Raw genomic sequence first — 23,906 nt, forward strand, 5'->3', positions numbered from 1 at the left:
GTAAATGTTTGCACTGGGGCAATGGCACTTTTATCAGGGTCTGTGGAAAATTCATGAAATGCATTTGCTAGTCTGCTTTTTACACTCAGTTGAACAACAGTCCTAAAGCTGTAAAATATGACCTGTGATGTATGTTTTTCTGTTATTAGGGTTAGGGTTAGACTGTTTTACTTTGATAAATTGAGTAATAAGAGATTTTATACATAAGATAACTGACACCCATAATTCATTCTAATATCCCAACACAACCTTTAAAAAGCACATTTTAAAAAACACGAAAATCCAGCAGGCAAAGACGAACCCGTGAGAAATCTACGAGCTTTCTGTCTATCTCGCTCTGATTGTCTGGGGCTCTCTCTCTTATTGTCTTAACCTCAAGAGAAACTAGCGTAGTTTTAGACAGCTTAAGAAAATGTAACTAGTGTAAAACATTAGTACACCAATACATTAGCATAACATTTGCACGTTTATTTAAAGCAAATCCAGCAAACACAAACAACACACAGGCAAAGAGCACCGAGCTATTAAAAGCTCCTCACCACCGAGGAGGAAGTTTCTCACATGAACAGCAGGATCCTCATTACAGCAAACTGCTGTTTATTTCCCCATCAGCATGTACTCCGAGGCCGAGAGCTTTAAAAAAAAAAACTTCACAGGAACCTGTAGACTTGGCTCGAGCAGTATATTATCCTTACGATGCTTTTACTGCCGCCCTGTAGCAGTTACAAGAAACAACTACTTACTATAAATATCTAGGGATCATGCCTAGACTTCAGACACTGCTGTAGAAACACAAGAGATGAAGCCGGCTTTCTGAATATACAAACAGCAGGGGCATAGCCATCACAAATCCCCCCCCTCACAGAATTCCCACGTTCATTCCCTCACAAATTGCCCCTATGGCCCTTCAAACAGAACCTCGAATGCAATGCAAAAAACCTCTCCCCCATCCAATGATTTACAACCCTGTAAAGAACGAACACACACTCGCTGCCAACAGTAGCCGGCATAGAGGAAGAGACTCTCCATGTAACAGGCTGGAGCCACGCTGTCGCCAGGCTCACGTCAACCCGCTAAAGGACTGACAAAAACACTGTGCCTCAAGTAGGTCAGCTCTCCTCCTGGAGATAATCAAGCCCACTCTGACCCTCTATGTGTGAGCGTTTGTGTGGGAGAGAGGAACTAGGTCAAACGCAGTCAGTTGTTACGACTCGATCATGTGCAGGACTTGGTTCCGGCGCATACACCTGCCTGCAACTCGCCCGCGTGCACGCCGACCGTCACGTGACTTACCAACGCTTGAGATCTGGCTTTCATCGCAGTCTTCTCATTGCACAGAGAAAATGGGATTTTACCAGCAGGCAAAGACGAACCCGTGAGAAATCTACGAGCTTTCTGTCTATCTCGGTATGATTGTCTGGGGCTCTCTCTCGGTTTTCCCTCTCTTCGCCTGTCCAGCGACTGCACAATGCACATCAATTATTCATCGGCGGTCTCTGGGTTTCCAGTGCAAAGCCAATCACAGATGGAGTTCTGTGCTAATGGGCTCCCGCTATACCTGGCTCCTCTGCTCCAAGATGTAGCCCACAGGGAATCAGGTTAAGCTCTTCGAAAACTTCAGACACACACACATACAGAATGACAAGCCTGTAAAGTGTCTGCAGAGCAAAACCACAAAATGAACAGGAAGCACTGTTCGGTTTCAAAAGGGTTAAAAAAAGAAGCTAGACAGAGAGAGAGAAAGAGAGGGATGTGGGGGCAGGGAAAGAGAAGAGAGAGCAGCAAAAAAAGCAGCAAATGTCCTCTCACCTCAGATGTATGGTGTCCTAAGTTACGTCCACATGCCTAAAACCTTCATTCATTAGAAACTGATGGAAGCCACACATTCATACACACACACACACATTCATACACACATCCATGCAATGCGGCGGCCACTTTGCCAGAGGGCGGAAGGCGGGGGGGGGGAAGCATGGGCGGCTCACATTTCAAACTTGCAAAGAGAGGGCGGGGCCTATCGCGGCAGACGGGCTGTATCTTGGCCCGAGACCAAATCATCCGGAGAAAGACTGAGAACAAACAACATGCTCAGATCAATTTGGTTAAAGCTGCGTTTGCAGCCCCGCGATTACTGCTATCAAAGCGGGTGAATCCCGCTCATTGGTGAGCTAATCACATGACACTGATGTATAAATCCTTCAGACCGCGCACGCTAATTAAGCTCGGGGCTGGTGGGCGGCCCTCCTGAGTGTCGTGCGAGGGTGAAATTAATGGAAACTATGTTAGCTTTTAACGCTAAGTGCCTAACTTGACACTTGCTAACACTGTTAATTACACACATCTAAAAGTGTTGAATATCAGAAAAAGATCCAACACTTTCCCAGGCTGTCAATAGCATGTGTCCATTAATGAATTAATACATAGCTGTTCTTCAGTCCTTGAATTGGCGTTGCCTAATCTGCTAATAAAAACGCTGTATCAACAGCAGGATTTTTCTTGAACGCTGCAAAAAAAGCACTGTAATAAATTTAAGTGACATCAAATTAGCAATAATTAATTAAAAGCTCCAATGTACTGTAGCCTCAAAGACTTACTATGTAGCACGAAGCATCAAGACCTCAGTGTGCACGCCGTCTCCCTGGCCAGCATTGAAGCGCTGCGTGTGACAGATACCTTTAATATCAAGCAACGAGGGGATGAAATAACTCAGAGAAAATGAGAGATGTCAAGGCTACGGGCTACATGAAAAAGGAGGTGAAGAGCCAAAAGCTGGCTCAAACAGGAACTTGAGCTTCCTTTAACTTTTACTGCAAAGCAGTGAGTCATAACCCTCCACCAACACATCACTCTAGTCATTCTCTGCCGCTCTCAACTTCAGTACTTTACAAATGAGCGATCTTATGAATACCTTGATGTTTCTGGATTTAAAAATCTATCATAATACAGCATAATTGTTTCAGATTACAAGCTACAATGAAAAATCTGCTTGTTTCTGTATGAACAAAAAGTCGAGCATATCTGGAGCATCTAAAAGTAACTGAACTGTTGCTGAATGATTACATCAGAAGAAAAAGAGCAGAATATTTTGAAAAACTGATTTAAGCAGAGTCTAAAATTAACTTTGTCTCACCTGACAATGGTGGACTTTTTCATAAATATTTCTAGAATATATTTTTAGTACATATATATTTTATAGTATATTTTTACCTCTCTCTCCCTCTATATATATATATATATATATATATATATATATAAGAAATTAATGTTTTTTTTTCTACAGTTTTACTACAGTTTTTGGAGTGTGTTACAATTAATGTTACCATTTAACTAACAAATAACTAGCTAATCAACAAAGTCTATATAATATTTATTCACATTTTTTGCAGGGCAACTGTTAATTCCGGCCCCTGGATACGAGCGTTCATATAAAGGTGACTGTGACCTACTAATGATCTATACTTTGATGTTGCAAACTCAAAGGCACAGTGAACATCTGAAGTGAATGTATGAAGTGAGAACTGTACACAGATAGAGGTAGCCTGGGTTTGCGGTATATCAAACCAACGGGGAGGTCCCCGGGCTTGAGTTTCTTGTGTATTTGCACTTGTGTCTTCTCTGTAAACCATGTGTGTACATGACATGTGAATTACAGCTGGGTGCTGGAAAGCCATCCGTCACCCTCGACATGGCGGATTGGTTGCTCTCCTGACGTGCCTTCCAGCTGGGCTGATTTACAAGCTGCTGACAGACTTCCTATGTAGAGCAGGAACATTCCTCACTGTTGCGTTGAGAGATCCGTTTCACCCCACAATGTGGCCATTGGCCAATTTCATACTTTTGCCAAGCTGCTACTCAGGTAACAGCCATGTGTCAACTTTATTTTGACATGCAATTGCGTCAAACAACTTTATCTCTAAATTAAAAAAAAAAAAAAAAAAATTCAACAAACAGGGTCAGAAACCTGAATATGGTGAAAGACCTTGCACTACAATGTAATTAAATGTGGGTACTATCACTCAGTAAGGCTTGTTGAGTGCATAAACTTGTTTTAGTCACAGAACTGATTAAATAACTGTTGTATGACTAAAGATATTAATAACAATCAATTATATATAATTATTATATAAAGCAACATAAAAACACAAAATTTGTTAGTGTGAAAAAAAATGACGCAAACTATGGAATTCTTATAAACACTAGATAAAGATTTTAGAGGGAAAAACAAAGCATTGTTAAAATTCCTGTACTTAATGTTTTCTGCACTTCGTGCCAAATCTGCTCAGTAACGGACTTTAAAAACACTTGAATTGAGACACACCTTGCAATTATCTTGTCGCAACATCTCACTCTGAACAATGGCACACTATCTCTGCTCCTGTATGCAGGCACAAACGTAATTTGGGAAGATGACTTTTTTTCAGGAAAATTTTTAAATAATAGCAGGCTTTCTGAATGGGGCCATGCAAGTGAGAAATATGTCCTAATAGACAAACACATCAGCTGTCAATCTTTCGACTAACCTGCTCTCGATTAAATATCAGCATGACACATACCGAGGGAAGAACTTGATTTTGATCTAAGCAAGGGGACTGTTTTGTGACTGACAGGATATTGTTGTAATACTGTCAAAAAGCAATTGTGATGCGGTGTATAATTAACATATGCTCAATAAAAGCATCTCAGACAAAGTATTTAGCGTTTCTTGGTACAGACACAACTGTGTGCTCTAAAGAGGGAGATTTTAGACTAAATAATTATCCTATTGCACTGGCAGTGGGGTGCCAAACAAAGCCTGGTTAAAAAGTCTGTCAGATCAGACTTAATAAGAGCACACACAGATGCAAACACACCGTGGACAGATAATTCCCATAATCACAGATTAATACTGCTGGATAATCCCGCTGACAGAGAGGTCAGCACTCACAAACCAGCATGCACTGACAGTCAGACTAGACTTCATCTACACACATACACCACATCTCTGACACATTCCTGAAGATCAGTTGGTGAGAATGAACAACGCGCTTCCATCACTTTGCACTGATTATATCTTTCTTTTGTCAGTGCACTGTAAAAATCACTTTTCCAGTCAGTATGCTTGACTTATTTTCCAATAAACATCTTTAAAAAAACATTTAAAAAAATAATTTTACTAAAACTGAATAAGCTGTTTTTCTATAATAATAATAATAATATTATACACAAGTAAAAAAAATATTTAATTGTATATTATTATTATTATTATTATTATTAGTCTTACATATAGAATTACTAATGCTTTTGACATTTTCTTTTTTAAATATAAATTAACGTATTATACAAATTTAAATCTAATTATAAATGTATTTATATATTATTTATAGCAATAATAATAATACAAATAATAATAAAATGTTCTTATATTTTCATATAAACATTCACATTTTCAATATTTTTCCTATGTCAAGAGTTTATGATATATAAATTAATGTTTTATATTAATTTAACATTTATATATAATTTTTTTTATATATACATGGTAGCTACAACATTAATATTAATACTTAATACAAAAAAAATTTGTAACAGTTTTGCAAATTTATCTTGTTTTATGGATATTCAGTTTTTTTTTTTACTGGAAAACAAGACAAATATATTAATTAATATTTGTTTTGCAGTGACGATAAATGTGTGCTCATCGACTTTGTCATTGGGGAAACTGTCAAAAATACACGCTTCAAGCATATAATGAGAGACAAGTGTGTTAAAAATTTGCCTATATCACATTTAAAAAAAACAAAGGAATCCAACTGACCATTTATAGCACTGTAACTGTTTAAATGTAACATTAACAAGAGCTCAAAGCATAAATATAAGTATTACTATATCTTATAAGACATCTTCTGGCATTTATCCATTACAGGTTCTTAACATTCTTTTACGAGAGGCAAATAAAAGTGTAATTCTGAGTGCAAGTGGATGACTTTTGGCCATCCTCACAGCCAAGTGTCAGCTGCATTGTATATCACAGAGACAGCAAAACATGACGGATTCATCCTGCAGCCGGTGACTGCCTCTCTACGGCCGCCTGATTGTGCATTGATCGTGTAATGTGGGAGTGTCTCGCTTCTCTCGGGCTCTGAGAGCGCCAGACACACTGAACTCGGGTGTGGTGTCGGGTGGCCGCCCCTCTGTCGCCATCCTGCCTGTCACTGGGTTTTCGCTGGGGCTGCACTTTCTCGACAAATCCCTGACCTGATGTGCATATCTCTTCTCTCTCTTTTTTTTCTCCTTTTGCTCTTTCTGTGTGTGTTTGCGTGATGGATGTAGACAGATAAAGAGAAAGAGTGTGTGGAATCAAGGAGGACAGAAAGCGAGAGGGGCGGAGGATGGGTGTGTGAGACTGAGCCCTGCCACTGTTGTCTTCATGTCTGGGGCGGCAGACGCCCTTATGATAGAGGTAAGATGAATGCCCCCATGATGCACTGAGAGAGAGGAAGCCTGAGTCATATCTGCTTCCAGCCATTTCTTTATCACCCGCTGCTCTGAATGCAACCACTGGTATAAACTCTGCTTGATTTGAAATATTAGAGATATCACTCAAACTGAAAAATATTCATGCCATCAAACAACAAGTCACGTGAGTGTTATTAACAGCATACTGCCACTAACACAGCTGTTCACTGCAAAAATACATTTATTAATCAGTATTTTTGTCTTGTTTTCAAGTATAAAATTCCAAACATCCTTAAAGCAATTTTAATTACTGGGAGTAAGAAGTAAAAGTAAAAAATAGAAAAAAGTAAAATAAATAAAGTAAATAAGTTTTAAATGTTACTGTTAACTGAAACTATTAATAATCATTTTTTGCTAACTGAAATAAAAGTGAAATAAAATAAAAAAACCTTAAAATAAAAAAAAAAAGAGAGAAATGTTGTCTTGGTGACTAACTGGAAAAAAAAACAAGTTGTTAATAAGTATAAATAACTAAAACTGAAATAGAAATAAAAACAAATTAAAGCTAAATACAAAAACCCAAAAACTAATACAAAAGACAGATAGCAAAAATACTAAAAATAAAATTGAAATGAAAACTGAAAATATAAAAATAAAAGCTATTTCAATAAATATTGTAACATTATATAAATAAAACTAAAATACCACTGCTTTCCAGTATTAATAAGACAAAACTATTTATTAAGAAAATTATTTTTGCAGTGATCTAAAAAGTTTCAGGAAGGCCCAAGGTGTCCCACAGTAACCATGGTTCAAATGGACAGTTTATCTTCATTCTCCACAGCGAGCCGTGTCAGGCCTTTCTCAAATGAAGTACACTCACACACCTCAACCCCGCGTTTGCAGGCCATCTATCTCTGTTTGGCTGATGCCTGTCCTCAATTCACTTTGACAAATGTACAAGAACAGGACACTCAGCTTTGGCTGAGAAGGTCAGGATTTCAAACAGAGCTAATTAGAAAGCAATGCTGCTCTGCTGATGAATGGTTGTTGGAAAGTGAACTCTGGCAACTTATCAATGAATTATTCCGGGGTGGTTCTGGCATGAAGAGAGCTCCACGTGTAAAATCGGCAACCTCTAGAAGTTAAATCGCCTCATGACGTCTTAAGGAGATGAGTGAGTGTTGGACAAAAGAAAGTGAAAAGATGCTAATGCATGGCCGTGCGCTGTGATTGCATAATGCCGCAATTAAAAGACTTCCTGTTACATCACTAAATGAGAAATGTGGATTCATTACAGGCAGAGTGTCTCTGAGTTTTATAAGCAATGATGAGTGAGAAGAAACATTGCAATGAGAGAAGCGGTTCTCACCTGCTGACTTAGGGGTGAACTTGTCGCGGTTTGCCGCGCACACGGCCAGGAGCCGATAGCCGAGGTCCAAGTCGAAACCCTGCTGCGCTGCCACGCGACTGACAACCTGTGGAAAGAGACCGTATGAGTGTTAAAACGGGTCTTTGTGTACTCATGCCGTTCATCTGCCTGTGTGTGTCCATTATTTGCATTCACAAGAGAGGTGCAAACAGAGTTCTCCGCTAAAAGACTGTAGAAAAATCAAGCAGAAATGTTCTGAACACACTCTTTAGCATTAAGGCTATTGAATCTTTCAATAGTCTACATGAGCTATGTGCAATTAAGCTTCCTTGAAATTCTACCCCAGACTCCCATGAGAGAGGCGAAAACCAGCGGTATACTCGCATCACCCGGCTACCACCCCCCTCTTCCTTGTACACCAAATATTTCTCCAAAAACTACTCATAAAAGAGCAATTTCCCTTTTTTAGTGCAATCATATCAAATATTTATATATGTGCATGAATAATGTATTCAAAGATAAAACAGCCACCTCCACTGATGCAGAATAGTGTTAAGACTGTGTGGATATTTGCAAGGCACGACTGATGAGCTTTCCCTAGAGATCTGTGTGACTGGTGCACAGACGTCTGTGTTTGTTCTCTGAATACCCTGATCCGCAGAGACCACAGCCCGCACTTGGCCCCTTGAACTCGTAACTCCAGCTTCTTTCAAAGCATCTTGTGGTCTTTCACTGAACAATTCAAAAGCGTGTAAATAAAACCCTAAAGCCACATGTAAGACAGAGAGGGTAGGTGACAATGTTACCACACAGAATACATAACTGTGGCTTTACCTGTGGAATCTCTTAAAGGGACTGATCACCCAAAAATGTCATTTACTCAACCTCATATTGTTCCAAACCTGCATGACTGACTTCTATCAGAACACAAAAAGAGAAGTTAGCTAGAATGTCCAGGCTGCTCTATTCCATACACTGAAAGTCAATGGTGACCAAGTTGCTATCAAATGTCAAAAATGACAAACCACCACCAAAAAGTGCCATAACAGTAATCCAGTCAAAAAATTCAATAAATTGGTGTCAGAAACACAGCAAAACTTAAATTATTATTCAGTCCCTCTCTGAGATGCCCTATATCAGGGATGCCCAACCCTGCTCCTGGCGATCGACTGTCCTGCAAAGTTCAGCTCCAACCCTAATCAAACACACCTGAAGCAACTAATTAGGGTCTTCAGGATCACTTAAAAATTAAAGGCAGGTGTCTTTGATTAGAGTTGGAGCTAAACTTTGCAGGACAGTCGATTGCCAGGAGCAGGGTTGGGTAACTCCAGCTTCTTTCAAAGCATCTTGTGGTCTTTCACTGAACAATTCAAAAGCGTGTAAATAAAACCCTAAAGCCACATGTAAGACAGAGAGGGTAGGTGACAATGTTACCACACAGAATACATAACTGTGGCTTTACCTGTGGAATCTCTTAAAGGGACTGATCACCCAAAAATGTCATTTACTCAACCTCATATTGTTCCAAACCTGCATGACTGACTTCTATCAGAACACAAAAAGAGAAGTTAGCTAGAATGTCCAGGCTGCTCTATTCCATACACTGAAAGTCAATGGTGACCAAGTTGCTATCAAATGTCAAAAATGACAAACCACCACCAAAAAGTGCCATAACAGTAATCCAGTCAAAAAATTCAATAAATTGGTGTCAGAAACACAGCAAAACTTAAATTATTATTCAGTCCCTCTCTGAGATGCCCTATATCAGGGATGCCCAACCCTGCTCCTGGCGATCGACTGTCCTGCAAAGTTCAGCTCCAACCCTAATCAAACACACCTGAAGCAACTAATTAGGGTCTTCAGGATCACTTAAAAATTAAAGGCAGGTGTCTTTGATTAGAGTTGGAGCTAAACTTTGCAGGACAGTCGATTGCCAGGAGCAGGGTTGGGCACCCCTGTTCTATATGAATTATGGCCAAAAAAAAAAGTAAAAAAGAAACTAGTTTTCAAAATTTTTTCCATTTGTGACATTTTTTTTGGTCTTTTTTTTTTTTTGGGAGCTTTACAGCCCCTGGTCCCAGCAGCGTGAAAATTCTGCCAAACATCTTATTATATATATTCCACACAAAAAAAAAGTAATATGGGATTAGAACTTCACAAAGGTGAGTAAAGAAAGACAGAAATAATTTTTAGGTAACCTATTTCATTAAAATGATATACCAGGAACACTTAAATTCTTTAGACCACAGGCTGACAATGACAAAAAAAAAAAAAAAAGTGTTTACAGTGGTTAAGGTGCTTATTTTTCATTTTAAAGTTATGGGTTTAAATATTGCTCTGAATAAAATTCAATTTGAAAGAATTCATTTTGTTTCTCCTTTCACTCTCTATTATTCTATCAATCAAAAAATACCAATATAAATATAACAACCAATATAAAACGAGAGGCATTCGACCTTTTGCAATATCTGCTTTAAAATCTGAACGAGGCTGCACATGATCTTTAATGACTCATGTATCACGCTGCTGCAGCTGTGTGCTGCATTTATCCGCTTACTAACCTTCTCAATTCTTAACACCCAGCGCAATTTGTGTTCCACATGGGGTGAAAACATGACTCTTCTTAATCATAAATTGTCATACATCTGCTACCAAGGTGGTGCAACAAAAAAGACAAATCAAACCTGCGCTGACAGATTTCTATTCACAATTTAATGGTCAAATAACAGCTTAACAGGATTCTAGAATGGCATCTATGCAACTGAAAATCTAGCCCAGTTTTTGTCCTCCAGTTTTTTTGAGATTTTTGGACAGGCAGCGCCGCTGTGCTCTTGCCAAACTTTAATTTCCCTACTGCAGCTGCACTTGCCAAACGCAGCAGCCAGGCTTGTTGCCACAAGGGCTGGTATAGATTCCACAGGCGTTTAGAAATGCATCCTCTCATAAGCCTTTTCCACAATCTCTCTTCTCAGAACACAGGCCTAAAATATTAAGTGATTCAACAGGAAAAAAAAAATTTCTATCACTGAGCCACGCAAATCTCCTCGGTTACAATTTTGCTAAAGGACCGAGGGCACACACACAGTGACATGCAATATAATATGCAAGAAAAAAATTGACATTTATTTCTTTCCAGAGCGAGGCCCATAGCACTGCACATATGCAGGGTTGACAAGAAAAGACATTGGAATAGCAGAGAAAGTTGTCATCGCTAAAGCTACTGACAGTTTGGAGATGTCATTTATCATTTGGCTGAGTGCTGATATTGTGCAGCTGGGAGACAATGGAAGAACAGCTCCATATGCAGGTCTGCAGAGAACAGAGAGCTACCTGCTGCCTGAGGGGAAATGTGTAAGACATGTCCACATCTGTCAGCCAACACTCTTATCTCCCCAGTTCTTTAATCTCTCCACCGTCCTCACCGCTACATCCTCACCTGGGGAAGATAACCTCTCCGCTGCTCTCTGCGGTATCCGCAATGCATCAGACAAATTAATTACGATATACAGAGCACAAACATACTGTGCATCCTTTTGGAGTGAACGCATGTGGTGTGAAGACGGTGTCTGGGGACACACTGTCATGTACACACATGACACCAACTCCAGAGAGAGAGGCTGAACCAAACTCAGGCTGTCAGAGCCATGCAGCAGCACCAAGGCGGTCTTGGAATACCTGGAGAAAGCTGTACGTTTACATTCCCATTTATCTCAAAGGCAGTGGCTTGGCTGGCACAGAGACCCCTTTGTGATGAAGTCAGGTTGTTTTGAGCTAATGTCATGTGACTAATCACAAAATTATATCATGAAAATGCTGACTAGTCCTAAACTTTTTACTAGTGACTATCCGCTATGTCTTAAAACTGCATGTACACTACCAGTTATTTTGAATAATTAAGATCTATAAATGTTTTTTAAGTCTCTTATGCACACAAAGGCTGCATTTTTTTTATTATTACTTTCTAATTTATTATTATTATTATCAATGCTGAAAACAGTTTTTTTTTGCTGCTAAAGAGCATAAGAGATTTATTTCAAAAACATTAAGAATACTTGATTATTTCAGACCAGTAATGTACATTCATTCATTAAAAATTGAAAAAAGAAAAAAAAGCTATAAAGGGATCCAATCAATAACTTAATGGAAGTTTAAGTATTGGTTTTAAAGGGTTAAGGTCAGTATTTAAAGAATAATTACATTATTGTTGGCAAAAAGTTGTCATTTAGTTCCAAAGGCTCGAACCATTAGCTCAAGATTAATTTAGAGTTATGTCCCAAATGAGGCCCTACACTATGCACTCTACCATCTAGTATAAGTGTTATTTTGTCATCCAACATTGAAATATAGCCCTTCCCCCTGCAGTACGTAAGGAAAGCTGCAACAGTTAAGTGCATGAAGAGTCCAACATTCCACACACACATTTTTTTATTCATTTTTTGGTTAAGTAAGTGCATCATCCGGGTATTTAAAGTGCCCCTATTATTCCATTTCCAATACTGCCTTTCATGCAGTGTGTGTAATGTAGCTGTATGTGAATGCAAACGATCTGCAAAGTTGTAAAGCTGAAAGTGCACGATAAATAAAGTTATTGTCTCCCAAAATAAAGAATCGACTCTGAACAGCTGAAACGAGTAGTTAATAATTCGAATCCCACTTCCGTGACAGCTACACATCACGGGGTAACACATTTGCATAATGCGCGCTTATGTCCTACGTTGGCCGGCCGCGAATAACTTGACCCAGCCCACAAACGCATCATTCTACTGCTTCTCTAATCTCGGGGAGTTCAACGTGGGATTCACAAAACGCTTGCTGTTGAAAGATGGATCAGTATCCTGTTTATTTGGACCAGCTGGCTCCACTGAATCACAACCTAAGTATGATAAATAATAGATGTCCGAAACGCGCTGTACGCCGTAGACCAATCAAAACAGACTAGGCCATCTGACCAATCAGAGCAGAGCAGGCTCACGGAAAGGAGGGGTTTAGAGAGACTGAATCTTTGAATTGCTTCGAACGAATCGTTTGAGAATCGCTGGAAAATGAGGTGATATTAAATGCATATTTTGAGAAAACGAAAGCGTTTTTTGACCTTGCATGCATGTAATCCTATTGTAGGAGACTCCCAAAACAATATTAGGAACCGTAAAAATGGCATAATAGGGGCACTTTAAAGTGCACTTTTTTGGGGGGGAACTTTCAGTGTAACCACCTATCTTACACTATTTATACTACAAAATGGCATAGACACCCTTTGCCACCTTAGGACAAAGTTTCACAAACTTTTTGACTTCAGGGCCCCCCCTTTGTCCAAAACAATATTCAATATTCAGATAATCTAAGCTTATATTTACCTCTTGTACTTTTGTTGTAATAAAAATAAATAAACTCAAAAATATGATGTCAGTTTACCGTTTAGTATTAGTTGAGAAGCACTGATCTAGGATACATGATGGCGGCTTTTTAAGGAAATTAAAATCTGAGCAAAGATACCTGATGCAAGACTAGTTAGAATAAACATATTCCGAGAGCCTCCCAGTAAATCAATATCTGAGGAATTCAGATCACAGAGTGGGAGTGGGGCTGAAATTCAAGTCCAGTGGAAATCAATGGGAAATCCACGGCCACGGAAAGCACCTGGACTGGAGACCTGAATCAGACTGAAGGTGCTAAACACTGGCAATATGCCATAATCAGTGACCGTCATGGAGAATGTGGGACATGGAACCTACTGTATGTTCAGCACCACTAGCATCAATAAACAGAATTAAATTCAGCTTACTAATGGTTTAATAATACCTGAATCTGCATGGTGAGATAGGAGAAGGTACTTTAAGATCAAAAAATAAAACCCTTGAACACCAGTCTCTGGCAGAGGTTACAGGAGGGAAGAAAAGAAACAGAGATCAGTGGGTGGGCAGAGGGACACATGAAGCGTGACTGTTGCTTTAACCTTCGTCACTGGTCCCTGACATGAGGACAAGACTTGAGCATCTGCTGTCTTACCGTCAAGCATCCCATAAGGCTTTGCTCGAATGGCCGCTGGAAGGCTCGTGGGTCTCCGCACCAGTCCAGCAGTTCTGTGGCCGCTGTCTGGAAATTGGCCGGATTCTGTAAGTGCTGTTTGAAGAGAAGAAATCACAAATATTACAAAATCTAAAGGGAAAATCTAGTCAACACTTAAAACTTAATTTTTAGTAATAAAAAATAAAGACAAAAAATATTCAATTATCACACTGTTTTGAAAGCATAACCATAATAGTTCAGCATGACATGTTATCATGAGATAAATATCACATAAATATCAATCTCTTAAAGAGATGGAAAATGGAAATTCTGTCATCATGTACTCACCCTCATGTCATTCCAAACCTGTACAATGGAAGTCAATTTGACCAAAAAAATACCTTATGCTCCACAGAAGAAAATCATACAGGTTCGGAATAACACGAGTGTGAGTAAATGACAATTTTCATTTCGGAGTCAACTATCTTTCATTTTGTAATAAAAAAATGAGCTTCACATTTATAAATATAACTTAATATATTTAATACATCATAAAATATAATCAACATAACAACAACTACTACTACTAACATAGTTATTACTTATTAATACATTCATATTAAAACTGCATTTAAAAACTCTGAAACCTCTGTTTTTTTCATACTGAGGGACGTGTCAAAACAATTTTATGTGAAAAAAAAAAGAATACAATTTGGACGTTGTTCTAGAATACTCTAAAATATTTCTTTAAACAGACAGAAGACCAAGGCTGTATCTCATTGCTAGTTTTACTTGATCTTAGTGCTGCGTTCGACACTATAGATCATGACATACTCATAGATCGATTACAAAACTATACAGGTATTCAAGGGCAGGCTTTAAGATGGTTTAGATCCTACACCTGAAAAAACCTACTGAAAATAATAAAAATAAAAAAAAACATTTGAATGCATGTGAACCAAAAAACCAACCACTCAACTAATTCTGCTCCTTTCTGAATCATATACCATATTCCTTAAACATTTTATGGCATATTTACAACCAGTATTCGACAAGGGGTCGGCCAAGTGCTCCAACTCATCCTGCCCTCTGACTCGGTGCATCTGCACAGCCCTGCAAGAACCCAGCCGGTAACCCAAGGCCTCCTGGTCTGAACGCAGCTGTGCATTCTGGGACAGATCCACCCTCCTGACAAAGAGCTCAGTGTGCTTCAAGGCCTCCTCACACACCGCAGTGCGTCCTAATCCAGACTCTTCATCATCTTTTGTCCACTAAGATGTAATAGATCTGCACCTCTGAAAGCAATAGTCAAGCAGCGCCGGCCAATAAGGTGAGCACAAGAGAGGGGGCTTTGTGGCAGAATTCAATGAAAAGAGGCTCATTCTCTTTTCCCTATGTTTTTTTTTTATTTATTGAGCGCCGAGGTTGTTTATCCTCCCCTCAGGACCGCCCTCCCCCCACCCAAGCTCTCCAGCGACCGGTGGCGCACAAGACATGACAAGAAATTTAAACAAACGAGCATTCTGTACACCCTCTTCAGAGTCTTTGCACGTTTAATGCTCCGGCGCTGTTTGGCCGCTCTGAGGAGGAGACTGCACACTTTGAAGACCATTATACTCCGATGGACACCTCCTCTTCCCCGGCTCGCAGTGAGGAAGCGGCATTGTCTTCCGAGGGCGGCAGAGGTCGCCATTTGAATGAGTGGTTTTGGTGTGTGTGTGTTGACAAAGAGCTCATCTGACAAAGAGGCAATGTCTACTGCTGCAGAACCCTGCTGAGTAAATCCTGCACAGCATAAGGGATATTCGGGGAGAAAATGTTCCACCCTCTCGCCGCAAAAAGCTGGGGGAAAAGAATCTTCATTTTGAGGGAGGCAATTCTTTGTTTAATCGGACATTCTGGTGCCTGGCTCTGACTGCACGATTATCAGGAAAGAGAGGAGGGGATGGAAAGCTCGCTGTTGTGATGGTGGGCACTCAGCGAGAGTGTCAGCAGTGAAGGGTTTTTGGCAGGATCACAACACAGGTGTTAATGCAACAGCAGCCAAATCTCAGCACTCCACCTTTCCCCTGCTAAGCACGCAGTGTCCAAATAGGACCTCTTCACCTCAGGGCAGCTCTGTGTATTACTATCAGTCACTCCAGAGGCATTGAAGTCTTGTTACTTGACCAGGCCTGGACATCTACACTTCTGATCACCTATACTACAATATCACTGAATTAAACTTGCTCTTTTTCTTGCTGTCCTCCCAGTCCAGTTATAGGAACTAGGCGGCAAAAATGAATCAGTGTGAAGTAATATGTCACAACCATTAGAATATTTACATATATAACGTTACATGGAAACCTGGAAATATCATGTTATTTTAAACAGGATTTCTAGGCCTGGAAAAGTCATTGATCTTTAAAAGTCATACATTTCTATTTATATATATCTTTAAATATGTGACCCTGGACCACAAAACCAGTCTTAAGTCACTGGGGTATATTTGTAGCAATAGCCAAAAATACATTGTATGGGTCAAAATGATTGATTTTTCTTTTATGCCAAAAATCGTTAGGATATATATTAAAGATCATGTTCCATGAAGATATTTTGTAAATTTCCTACTGTAAATATATTAAAACTTACATTTTTTATTAGTAATATGCATTGCTAAGAATTCATTTGGACGACTTTAAAGTCGATTTTCTCAATATTTTGATTTTTTTGCACCCTCAGATTCCACATTTTCAAATAGTTGTATCTCAGCCAAATATTGTCCGATCCTAACAAACCATACATCAATGGAAAGCTTATTTATTCAGCTTTCAGATGATGTATAAATCTCAATTTCGAAAAATTGACCCTTATGACTGGTTTTGTGGTCCAGGGTCACATATATTTTTCTAGAAAATGTTCACTAAAATATTAGAATTAAAACAGAAATACTGTCTCTGCTTATCACAAGTTTTTTTTTCTATAAATTCTACAAATTTATAATATATTTATATAATTTTTAATTATTTAAACTTTTAAAATAAAAAAACAACTATATTCTTGTTTCTGGTACAGAAAACTACTAAATTAAGAAAATAAAAGTCATATCAGGACATTTTATGGAAAGAAATCTTCAAATTATTCAGTCACATTCAACACTTTGCTCAGATGAAAGACAATAAAAGAAGGTCAGGATCTTGAAATCTTAAGGGCAATTCCTCTCATCAGCTAATCTGTCATAGGAAATCCCTGAGCACAAGCTCATTTCATCAGTCCTACACGGGACATGGACCATGAATAACTGCCTCCTCCAGTTTCAGAATACTCTTCAGCAAATTTGTATTCATGTTCCATGTGAATGATAATTTCTTCTTAAGAAGAAAAAGAAAAGAAAGCCTGTCTAATTAAACTGAGTCGCTGTGCCGTGTTTCACTTATTATTTCTAGTCATTAAATTCCTTCTCATGTTCTTGATGGAGAATGAACCAAGAGAATTGTTCTGATCATCCGAACGTTTATCATGCATTCAAAGGTAAACACTGTGAATGATAAGAGTTTTAGTTAGTAAAATTGAAATGAAGCTCAACAAACAGGGAAAAAAGGAAATGGAGAAAATGTAAATGAAAGTCAGATGGCAGTGCGAGAGTCTGGTAGTATGAGGATAGAAAAAGTCAAAGAAGTCAAGAGAGAAAGTGGTCCGTTTGATCGACATTACAATCACAACATGATGATGTTAGTCATGAGACTGGACATAATGTTTTACACTACTGTCATTATAACCAACTGAGTAAAGTTGAGGGAAGAATTGATTGTATGACAGGCAGGCGTGTGATTGAGTGACAGGATGACAGAATGATGAAAGGAGGGAAATGGGACAGAGAGGAAAGGAAACACCCCCATTAGATTGATAGAGTATCAGGTTTTTGACATATTGATGTCACAAACAAGCGAACATTTAGAAATTGTAAAGGTATTGGCATTTCCATATTAACTAGAGGTCATTTACTGTACATATGGAAATTTTAAATGTACAGTCTGTTCTAAAACTACTACTGTGTTCTGTGCAAAACTTTATTACTGTTGTTGCTGCTGTTGCTGCTGCAAAACAAAAAAAACCCTGACTAAAATATTATGTGGACATAAAATGATAAAGTATACTTTAAAATACAAATACTGTCTCTGCTTAAATTGAGCTCACTGGGACAACACTGGCACTGAACATATTAATAATTGACGACTCTCACCACACTAAATGTGCCATATCAATATGATTAATGAGCAGCAATTGTTTGCGTTTTGTCTTTAGTTTTAATCAGGCTCAATCTTCCATGCACAACAGAGATAACGGTGTCATTTGTAACCAATTAAATAGGCTCAGAAAATTCAGTGGATTCTTACATGCTGTAGACATGATCTTATTAGCGCTAAGACTAGCCTAATTGATGCCGAGACAACAAAGCCTAGCGGAAATCTGTGCGGACACGAAAAATGCTGAACTGTCTGTAATATACAAGTTGGCATGTCAAATATTTCCATAAATCTGTCGAGATATGCAAACTGTCACACCTACACAGCACACTGTAATTATCAAATTCAAGAATCACAAGACATAGCCTTGGGTCATACCTACTTGTGTGTAAGTTTGTCTATAGTTGTGAGTGCCTTTTTTTTTTTTTTTTTTCAAAATGTCCTCTCTGATATATTGAAACATGAGGACATTTGAAGTGGTTTTCATAATCTGAAGTGCTAAATCAGTCAAATCTTTGCTTTCAATGTACTGATACCTGATGGGCTTATGGTTTAGAAACTCTGTTTAAAACCATGAGTCTGTGATGTGTGTACTTTGAGGACAAATTTGTGTCAAATCAATAGGGGAAAATGTAAAAAGTTTTTAGGTATAGGGTAGGTATTGAGTTAATCTGTAGTCATTATTATACGCTACCGCCTAAATTTGGGGTTGGTAAGACTTTTTAATGTTTTTGAACGAAGTGTCACCAAGGCTGCATTTAGTAGTAGCAGTATTAGTAGTTATTAATTTTATTGCAATGAAGATAGCCTTAAATGCTGACATTGGGATAATTCAAAATTTGCATAAACACAAAATGAAAACCAAGCAAACACAAAAATACAGCAGTTAAAATTATACAAGATTTTTTTAATTACCATATGATAGAAAATCTAAAAAATGTTCTGGTAAAATCTTACTAAACAAGTCCCTGAGTGAGCGTACTTCATATAAAAGTGTTCTACTTGCGGGACATTCCAATATAATACGTTTAAAGCAAAGGGGGGCCCAAGGTTGCATTTATGTGTTTAAAAAAATACAGTAAAAACAGCAATATGCTGAAATATCATTACAATTTAAAATAACGGTTTTCTATTTTAATATATTTCAAAATGTTATTTATTTCTGAGATGACAAAGCTGAATTTTCAGCTGTCACTGCTACAGTTTTCAGTGTCACATGATCCTTACTGATAATATTACAGAAAAATATATATACATTATATGTTGAAAATGGTTGTGCTGCTTAATACTTTTGTGAAAAACTTAAAGTTTTTTTTTCAGAATTCTTTCATGAATAGAAAGTTCAAAAGAACAGCAATTATTTAAAATATAAATCTTTTGTAACATTATAAATATTTTTACTTTCACTCTTGATCAATTCAGTGCGTCCTTGCTGAATAAAAGTATTAATTTTTTTTTTTTTTAAATCTTCCGGTGCCCAAACTTTTGAACAGTAGTATAATTAGCTCAATTTAAAAGTAAAAGAAGTCTATGGCATGTCTGCATTTAGTGTGCCTATGTTTGTGTACACAAAAACAAACGTCGGCTGATAGAGGATGCTTGGAAAACAGCCGAGGAGGACAACAGGGTTCAGACTCCAACCATATTCGACAACCTGATATGAGCCAAGCTAATGGAAAACTACAGATTGCCATCAGAGAGACAGTGGGGCACTCTGGAACAATGAACAGACAGACAGACAGACAGACACAGACGGTCATTGTGTCACTGTGGCTCTTGTCTCCTCACCTGTTTGATGCACAGCAGCCTGTCATTGGTCTGCTGTATGTGCCTATCCATCGAAGGAATCGAGTTCATCTTGACTGCTGCCTCTTTCTCTCTACCTGGAAGCCATTAAAGTTCTTCTCTCTGAAAAATGGACAGACAAAAGAGGAGTGTGTCAGGCTGAGAGAAAAACGGGACAGCACTTCAGCGCAAATCTGTGATCTCCTCACACGCTCAACAAGGCCCTGAAAGACACCGAGCGCTAAGATGACATTTCAGTAGTGGGCGAGGAGGAGCCGTCCCATCCATCTTTCATGTCGATGAAGTCGCTCCAGTATAACTTTGACACTCCTCAGTTTCTTACAAGTACAACTGTGATCTTCAAAAAATGCTAGCAAAATAAACTGCACAACTCAGTAAGGATGGCGCTGAAAAAGTGTGTGAGTGCTGAAAGGAAGAACTGTGACCAATTACACTTCAATCAGACCTCTGCAAATGCTTGAACCCCATCAGTGTGTCTATTACACGCTGTTAAAGGTATCAGGCCTTACATTCAAGGTTATCAATTTAGCCGCTATGGGCTGATTTACAGTTGCGTTCGCTGACAAATAAACACAAGGGCCTGTGGCCAGTGCTGTAACTCACTGCGCCGACATGCGGAAGGATTAATGGGTGAGTAACGGGAGCGTCGGGGCTTCATCTCTCATCTGGCCACTTCACAGCAATCACTCTTAAAATTCCAAAGCACAAATGTGGAAAAAAAATAGGCAGACAGCAAAATTCCCCCACCACCCACTGCAGCGGTCGGATAAAGCTCTCTTCAAATACCTCAGCTGTGTGCGTGACAGGACGGGGAGCGTCTCTGGCTCTCAGGAGGGTTAGATAGTGCCCTATATATGTTAAAGCAGTCAGTGCATTTCAGGAAGTGATGTCGGGACAGGTATTAAGAGTGCTTTCTTAAGCCCGCATGAAATGTTTAAGCATGTAAGTCACGGATGAGGCGACATAGGCCTGGTACCTGCATAATGGAAGTGTGCTGAACTCACAACCTCAGAGTCACACAAAAGCACAACTTGCTCCCATTTTAACCAAAAATCTCCAGCAAATGTGCAAGAGATTGAAACACTGCAAAAAATGTATATATTTATCACTATTTGTATTGAAAAAAAACCTAAAAAATTCAAATCATTCTCAAAAAAATTCTTACGTTTATTATATAATATATTATATTTCTTTAGTATAGAAATATTTATCTCCCATATAATTATCTTTATCTTTTGATAGATTTACACAACCATTCAAAAGTTTGCGGGTGGTAAGATTTTTAAAATAAATATCATGCTCATTAGGGCTGGATTTATTTGATCAAAAATACAGTAAAACAGTAATATTATATATTTAAAATAATATATTTTGATCAATTTAATGCATCCTTGTTGAATTAAATGATTAACTTTATTAATTTTCAATTCTTACCGACTTTTCAATTGTATGCTTGAAAAATAAAATAAAATAATAAAAAGATATATTCTCTCTAAACAAGTCATATATTAAACAGTTTGGCTTCTCAATTATATATATTTATATACTAAATTATATACTAATTTGGCAAAAGGCTCTGACAGGATTTGGGTCGTTGTGGCTGCAGTGACTGTCAAAAGCCAGCAGGTGTCTCTCTCTCTCACACACTGCAGTCCTGCCACCCTGACCATCAGCACCACCACAAATAACTGCTGAGTGTTCCTTTAAGCCTTTACAAGCGCTACAAATCCTCTGCTCCAACCCACTAACAGGGAACACTCAAAGCAGAGGCTCATCTGTCTGACCTTGTGGCTATTGATTAACTATATCCCTCCTTACCCCGCTGTCACTCTCACCTCCAGCTACCAGCAGTGAAAGGTAGAAAGGGGGGGGAGGTGGGTTAAGAAAGAATGCTCTTACTCTCCTCCTCCTCCTCCTCGTGAGATGGCTTTTGTTTGGTGTGCAAACTCTAAGCTACGGGCTTCAAGAGTGTGATGACATGAAAACATCTTTACAGTGGCTGCTGAACATCCTGATCTATGACGTCAAAGAGCCGTAAAGCAGGGTCCAAAACTCCACACAGCTTGATCACGCATCTCTCTCTCTCTCTCTGTCACTCTCTCACCCCTCAGGCAATGAAGGCTGAAAAACACCAGTTATATAACACACCAACTACCTCAATGAAAACAAACTCTTGTTCTCATTATTCAAAGAGAAGCAGAAGCTAGCCATGGAGTCATTCCAAACAAAAAGTTTACAGTCAGATACTTGGCCACACTGGAAGAATTTCACAGCATTTAACTGCTCTTGAACCTAACTAACTCAAATCACATACTCTTTATATAAAATAATAATAATTGTAATACTTATTATGTTTATTATTATTTGAATGAGTAATAATTAAATATAATTGTATATGTGTTTCTCCCTCTGTGTGTGTGTATTTATTTTGCCTTTCGGTGGACATTATATCTCCACTCTTACACTTAAAACGTTTTTAAAAAAATAGCGTTGAAGTTTTTTTTAAACAATTCAAATGTATGTAATTTTTAAAACATCAAGGACTATTTTTTTATTACATCACTGCTTTAAAAATCATTTAAGTTGATAAGGGTGAATAATAAAAATATTGTTTCAAAATATCGGTGAAACCAATCAGTTTTAATTAACCAATATCAGTTTTATAAAACCCAATATTTTGTGGAATTCACACCACCAAACCATATAAAATGAGAAGAAGTGCTGATACCCAGGTATTTGAAAGAAAATCGGCAGGGTACAGAACCTAAACCTCAAAAAAACAGAAGGATAAATCATATCAGATGAACAAGGCATAATTCATATTGTCAGAACAAAAACAAAAGCAACGAAGTGAAGTATAAAAAACACGGTGGAAAGACGTTTAATCTTATGAAAGGCGGGGTCAGACAGAGGGCTGAGAGAGAGAGAGAGAACTTAGTTTGTACAGGGAGAATTATCTTGATAATCAGACACACACCGCATGAGTGAGTTTTGCATTTCCACACACGCTTGACTCCCTTTTCAAAGGCAGCTCTCTATAAATACCATCAGTCGCACTCTTGGGTTAAGGACAGGGATTGAGAGACTGATACCAGCCTGGAACACAATTCAAGAAAAAGGCCAAGCTTACAAGACTGATCATAATTACAGCTCACGCTCAGATCCGACCGAGAGATCTTTTCAAAGCAACTCGACTCGTTCATGTGGTGTAAACTTCTCATTCGCCACTTTAATGCCCACAGGACAACAGCTACACAACTCAATCAGCATTAAGTCTGTTCAATCTTATTCTGGCCAAGAGCTTCCCACTTACTCAGGAAAGATCTGTCTGACTGACATGTAAAATGACCAATCAGAACTGATCTTGAAGTCATTAAAGGGACAGTTCAGCCAAAACTGAAAATTGTCACAATTTACCCTTGTCGTTTGCAGAACTCAAAAGCACATATTTTGAATATTGATAATCAAAAAAAGTGACATTTGAAACTTTCCTCAAAATATCTTCTTTTATGTTCTACAGCAGAAATATGGAAGAATATACACTTCTGCTCTAGTGACCTTCTTTTAGATATTTGAACATTTCCCAAAGATTTGATGCCACTCATCTGCCAAGCTAATCTAGTAATTAGTTCTCCATTCAAAACAGCTCATAAAACTCATGTTCATTTCCAGGTGGGCTGGTGCAGTCTTGACTTCAGGACGTTGCGTGGCGCCAGCCAATCAGATCAGAACTGGCGATTTCAGCCAGGTCCTGTGCACAAAATGCGTCAGGCGGTCAGTGCATGGACTGTGGGCGGCCTGCAGGTATATGAGACTCGCTTTCAGCTTAGCTGATCAGAGTGCAGTCATACTAAAGATCAGAACGCCTGCAGTGGAGAGACAGAGGGAAGCGTCCGCCACAGCTGAGTGGGAAAGAGGCGAGGGTCCACCTGCGTTTGGTGACGCATTCTGCAGTCTGCTCAGATTGATCACTACCAACTAACCCTAAGCCACCTATAGTGACCCCAAAAAGTATTTGGACACTTATGCTACTGATCAAACGTTTGGGGTTAGTAAGATTT

The 23,906-nt window shown here is 38.6% G+C and overlaps 1 pseudogene; it reads right to left on the reverse strand.

Moving 5' to 3' along the window:
- LOC107757160 (zinc finger MIZ domain-containing protein 1-like) overlaps window positions 1–23,906 on the reverse strand; it is a 51,430-nt pseudogene that overhangs the window by 20,804 nt on the left and 6,720 nt on the right.

This window comes from Sinocyclocheilus rhinocerous, unplaced genomic scaffold, assembly GCF_001515625.1.
Source record: "Sinocyclocheilus rhinocerous isolate Xijiao unplaced genomic scaffold, SAMN03320098_v1.1 scaffold503, whole genome shotgun sequence".
NCBI classification, from domain to species: Eukaryota; Metazoa; Chordata; class Actinopteri; order Cypriniformes; family Cyprinidae; genus Sinocyclocheilus; species Sinocyclocheilus rhinocerous.